The sequence below is a fragment of the Erythranthe guttata genome, chromosome 13 (genome assembly GCF_056151865.1).
Source record: "Erythranthe guttata isolate IM_541 chromosome 13, IM_541, whole genome shotgun sequence".
Classification (NCBI taxonomy): domain Eukaryota; kingdom Viridiplantae; phylum Streptophyta; class Magnoliopsida; order Lamiales; family Phrymaceae; genus Erythranthe; species Erythranthe guttata.
In genome coordinates this window covers 4,911,873-4,918,104 of record NC_142545.1, presented here as the reverse complement: position 1 = coordinate 4,918,104, position 6,232 = coordinate 4,911,873, and the positions used below count along the sequence as shown (strand labels likewise).

The window sequence follows — 6,232 nt, the reverse complement described above, 5'->3', positions numbered from 1 at the left end:
TCTAAGTATGTATCATCCTTCCAGAACAACATGCAATCATTCTCACATGCATCAATTTTCACATAACCACACCACAATTTCCCAATCAACTTCTTAACTTCATAAAAAGAGTCGGGAATATTTAGACCAGGAATTTTTTTAATTAGTTGGAGTGTGTCTGAAAACTTCTTATCGCTCATCTTGCCTCGAGATTTAATTTTGTAGAATTCCAACACGAATGAAAGTTTAGAATTTTCTTGGCATCCATCATATAGAGGGATACACCACTCTTCAATGAGTTTACGAAAATCATCAACTTCCGGTGTGGATTCTTCCAATGATTCTTGTTGATCATTCCACGTGGCAGTGACCTTCGACATTCTCTATCATTGCGAGCTCAAAGATCGTTGGGTTGTTCAATCCTCATTTGAGCACCATCACCCGTAGTCACTCATAGTTAGTTGTAGAAAACCATAGACTACTATAGTAATTCTGAAACCATAGTCACGTGTAGGAAACCGTAGACTACTATAGTTATTCTGAAACCCTAGATTCGTGGTTTTGAACCCTAGCGTGGATCTTTTTATTCACAGCGCCGTCAGATACTCATAGACAACTATAGTCATTAAAGAAACCCTAGTTTTGCCCTTTTGAATCCTAGCGCCGATAGCAAGCGACAACCACCGTCGAGCCGTCCTCGTCGAGTACGCAACGACGAAGCTCCACATACCATGAATTCACCTCATCCCTCCGTAGTCACCACCCAAAACGTGCAACGAGCAAATCGCCACCATAGAAACACCTCGCCAATCATTCCATGACACCACGCACACAAAAACGATGGTGCATCGATTGCAGATCCATTTACTTGACAGCAACAAAAACTTTGTTTTATGTTTGTGCTATTTAATTAATTATATTTTTCTTCGGATAAAAATAAAAATAAAATTGGTGGAGTTGTGATGTGGGGTGTAAAAGTTGTTTGACGAATTCAAAGTCCAACCTGTAATGCGTGTTTCTCCATTCCTGATTGTTGTAAAGTAAACAAAAATAGTACCACTCCATCAATTTTTGCTGTCGGTTGCGGATCCGTTTCTCACCGTCGCAGAACTTGAAAAACTCAGATTTATTAAAAGTGAGAGGAAAATAAAGAAACAAAGCGTAAGAGAGAAGAGGTTGGGCGACACAAAATAATAGAGAAAGAGAGACACATAAGGGGAGTAGTTAGGGCCGCGGAAAAGAGAGAGAGGAGAAGAAGGAGAGTGAGAGAAAAACGTAACATGTATTAAAGGTATTTTTGGGTTAAAAAAAGTTAGAAGGATGTATATCAATTTTTGTTTTTAATTAAGGATTTAGTTAAAAGATTCTATTTGAGGTTGTCCCTACATCTAATTAGGTTTAATATTAGGGGTGTCAAACATATTACCCTTACAAAAATAATATAAAATATAAAATATAAAAACCAACAAAAATGGCAATTAACAGTTAATTCGAATTTGTCAAAAAATTAAAGACGAGGCCACCAATTATGGTCGGGCTTTTTCTTGAGAAAAAATTGCATTTAAAAAAAATAATATAATATAGGTAAAAAAGCTATATTTTTATTTTATTTTTTATTATTAATGAAATTTTCTATATTAATATTTATTTTTTAGGGACCATTACAAATAAGCACATCAATGTGTACTTATTCATAAAAAGACCTAAACAAAAAACTCCTTTACAAATAAGTCCACACATGGTCCAGATTTTTGTAAAAGACTAAAATAGCCCCTGATACTTTAATATGCTCCAATTTCATCCTTAATTTAATTTAACCTCAGTTTGACCCTAAATTTCACAAATTATTCAATATTGACCCAAAACTATTTTTTTTCAAAAGAAAATATTTTGCTGCCGGATTTCGGCGTTGAGTTTTCGATTTTTTCTTTTTTTTTCTGTAACATTTTTTTTCTTCGTTTAAACAGCAATATTGTTGTGATTGGCAGTAATATTAACTATATTATTGTTAAACACAGTAAAATTAACTATACTATAGTTTTACACAGTAATATTGTTATATTAATCTCTAGCACATTAATATTAACACAACAAAACTCATTATTATTGTGTAATAGAGTAATATTATTACGTTGACTGTTCAACAAATGTAAACATAATAAAAGGCCAAAAGAATTAATATTACTGTAAGTGACAGTAATATACTATAACAACAGTAATATTACCGTTAACCACAGTAATATTACAATAATAGACAGTAATACTACTACGTTACTTCGTGAATAACTCAAACAAACAAAAAAAATTCAAACAAAATAATAATATTGATGTAGTTGATAGAAATATTACTATAACAACAATAATATTACCGTCAACCACAGTAATATTATTGTGTTTAGAGTAATATTACAATAATAAACTGTAATTTTATTACGTTACTCCGTGAATAACTCAAACAAAACAAAAAATCCAAAAAAATAATAATATTGATGTTGTTGACTGTAATATTATTGTGCTTACAGTTTATTTCACAGTCAACGACAGTAATATAATTACGTTGACTTGTCAACAAATCAAACAAAATAAAAATAAATAATAAAAAATAAAAAATAATAATATTACGTTAATTTACTGTCAACGGCAGAACAGTTACATAAATGTATTGTCAACGGCAGTACAATTACGTTAATTAACTGCCATTGACAGTATAATTATGTTAATTTACTGTCAGTGACAACACAATTGTAACGCCCCGCATTTTCATAAGCATATTATATGAAATTATATTGAGTAAATCGATGATTTCCATTTCATGAATTATCTAGTGGATGTTTATTGCATCCTAACTGCTTATGTGATCTATAATATTTTATTTAATGTGATCGACTCGATTTGGTTAGATAATTGAGTAACTCTATCTATGTGATTAAATGAATTATGTGCTTTAAACGAATAATTAATCTATGCTAATATTGATATTAAATTTAGATTATAGTGATTTGTTTCTCATGTACATGCTTAATTATAATTTATATGGTCTCATGAAAATTATGATATGATAATTAATCTATGCAATGTATCTTTAATTGTTTTACGATTTATGGTTTAATGAATGTAGATACATATATGTGAATGTTGTGCTACGTGAGTTATGATGTAGTAATTAAGCTATGCAATTTATCCCTAAATGTTTTATGATTTAACGAGTATAGATATATCTGTTTGAGCTGTGTATATATATACCATGTGTGTAGTGTGTGTATGTGCCGTATATGTGCTGTACTATATATGCGTATTAAGTTGCCAGGTATTAAAGGATTAAGGAAATCATTGAATTGCAAATATTTGATTAATTGCTATTAAGACCCCAATGGTTTTAGATATTGCATTACAGTCCTTGGGAAATTTCCTCCTAATTTCCTAGTATAAGCCAAGGAAGATTCCTCCTCTTTCCTTCTCAATTTACCTGCGGCGGTTCCTTCTTCTTCTTAAAGAAGAAACGAGGATTTTGGTCTGGACTCTTCTTCCTCTCATTCCACGGCAGCTTCACCCGAAGACTCAATGAAACTCATCAAAATTTCCCCTTCTTCTCTGGGGAGTTTGACATCTAATTAATGGGATTGATTTCCCTATAAAATTCCCCAAGACCATCAAGAGGATCGGACAGGGGATAGCTCCAAGTTCAGCCCCAAAAGCCTTCAGCCAAAGCTCCGAGAATCCTTCGGTTTCCTCTTCTTCCTTGTATTCGATTTTCTTCAAAGAGGTAAGGACTTTTGGTCCTTCTACTGAATTAATGATAATAATAAGATGATGTTTATGTGATTTAATTGATTAATATGCTTAGGAATCGGATTTAGGGATCTAGGTCATGAAACATAGATTTCAATGAACCCTAATTCGATTTCCAGATTCGTAGCCTCAGGTTCCAGTGCATGTTTCATCGATGATTTATTTTCTGAAAATTATGAAATTAATTGTGCGTGTAGATATTTCTGTTAGCTTCGTTTTGATATACGGTATGCGAAATTTGGAATTATATTGATCAAGTTATGAACCGTTTTCTGAAACTGCAGGATTTCTGAGTCATCTATGATTTATGTGTTAAATTATATTTTATCTTGTTCCGATTCATGCGATTCCAACTGGATATGTTTATAGACTTATAAATCTTATTCTCCTTGAAATTTCATGGTGTTTCGTTGAAAGAATGATTTAATTAGTAGTTTTAAAGTTGAATGCTCTGTTCTGAAATTCTGCTGGTGTTACTGTACTAAATGAATTATTTCTCTCCCATGGATAAGTATTTTACTGAACTGTTTTAACATGGTATAAATCATATACATGTGGAGGTTTTTTGGAAATTTCATAATGCTTGTATGTACGGTTTAAGAGATATGAATTTCCAAAGTTGAAGTGCCGAATCTGCCAGATTTCCTTGTAGTTCTTTGAAATAGAAAATGTGGATTTGGATTTCATATATTATATGCGTACGTGCTATTATGATTATCGTATGCTTATATGTTAACATAAATGTATAACCTAGAAAACGCATGAATTGCATTTAAGATAATCACGTTGGTATGTTATAATTATGAAAGTGGTTATATGAAATAATATGATAATCCCCTTCTCTTGTATGTGATACCTCTTGTATGTGGTACGTGTATGTTGAATAATATATGTGAATTAGAAGAATGTTTATTTATGCAATTTGAATTGATTATGCGAGTTATTTGAAGAAGAAACTCTAAGGGAGAAAATGGTTTGAATATGTTTGTTAGCTATTTGGTTATGTGTTATATGGTTACGTGTTTTATGCTAAGTGTAAGTTCGATCTAACATGCTTATATTATTGGAGTCCAATGATGTGTCATTTATGGTACTGCATGGTCAAGTGTAGGAAAGTCAGAATCGTAATATGGTTATCGGTCGAGTAGACACGGGAATACGAGGGGCCAGTATTCCAACTACGGTACTATAGACTAGAGTGGGTAGCTCCCCTCAAAACAGGCTCAGAATATCGACGTCTATTACCGATAACCATGTTATGAATCTGCTAGGGATACCGTCACATTATAGTAATTGTATTGACATAAGTATGATTATGTTTATTTATACGTTTTGAATTGTTTATATGATTTGTCATTTATGATATTGCATGGTCAGTATAGGAAGTCAGAATCTTAAATGGCTATCGGTCGAGTAGACACGGAAATACGGAGGGGCCGGTATTCCAACTACGGTACTATAGACTATAGAGTGGATAGCTTCCATTAATAAACGGGCTCAGAATATCGACGTCTATTACCGATAACCATGTTATAAATCTGATAGGTATCCCGTCATATTGCATTTATGCGTTATATATGTTAATACAGACTATAGAGACTTGATGTCTATATGTACTACAACTAATTGGTCGATGCATCCCCATGTTAATACAACATTTTGTTTATGTGAGTACACCTTGTGAGTATACGTTAAGCAGGGGAAACTCGTCGCCCATGTCAAGGTTGAGGTTCTCGAAGCGGTTATGGAAACTGGTGGAGCGGAGTTCGAGGAATCACGAGCTTTTATACCGACCGACTATTTTCAAAGATTATATCAGTCACTTTCTCTTTAAGTGTTTTAATTTGAGAAGTTTTTATAATGTACTCTCCTTAGGAATCTAGTCTATTAAACCGGGGTGTATGTAAAATAAAGTTATTTTGTGTTCCGCTGTATTACAAGTATTGCTTTAAAACCCCGTCTATGTTGAAGTAGCACTCTTTATGAAAATTATATCTTTCAAATGTGGGTTATGTTTTGAAGAAAGAAAAATGCTTTGACGATTTCCAAACTTATTTTCTAAAGGATCAAATAGGATCCGAAGGTTTTAATAAAGTTCATTTTTCTAAAAACTATTCTTAATTATATAAACGACATGGAGGGTGTTACAAGTAATTACGGTCAACATTTAACGGCGGACGTAAAAAAAAAAAAACCAAAAAGAACAAAAAAAAAAAAACACTTAAAAAAAGTCAGATAAAAAGTTGTCTTATTTTTTTCGTTGCCGTTTCTATCCAGAGAGTCCATTTAACTATAGTTGACAAGTCAAAATGAGCTGTACTTTTGGATGACGGCGAATTTAATTGGCTGTCTCAAAGAATTCATATTAATTACAATCAAGGACACAAGATTAACCCTACTTCATTTTCACCACTATATTTATGTTTTTGAGTCTGAAATCATCAATCGATCATGCTACACCCCC

The 6,232-nt window shown here is 32.5% G+C and overlaps 1 long non-coding RNA gene across 1 annotated transcript; it reads left to right on the top strand.

Moving 5' to 3' along the window:
* The first annotated feature begins 3,233 nt into the window (after positions 1-3,233).
* LOC105971436 (uncharacterized) lies at positions 3,234-5,722 on the top strand. The gene is made up of 2 exons (XR_016029142.1): positions 3,234-5,313; positions 5,468-5,722. It is a non-coding gene; the product is annotated as an uncharacterized LOC105971436 (long non-coding RNA).
* The last annotated feature ends 510 nt before the right edge of the window (positions 5,723-6,232 follow it).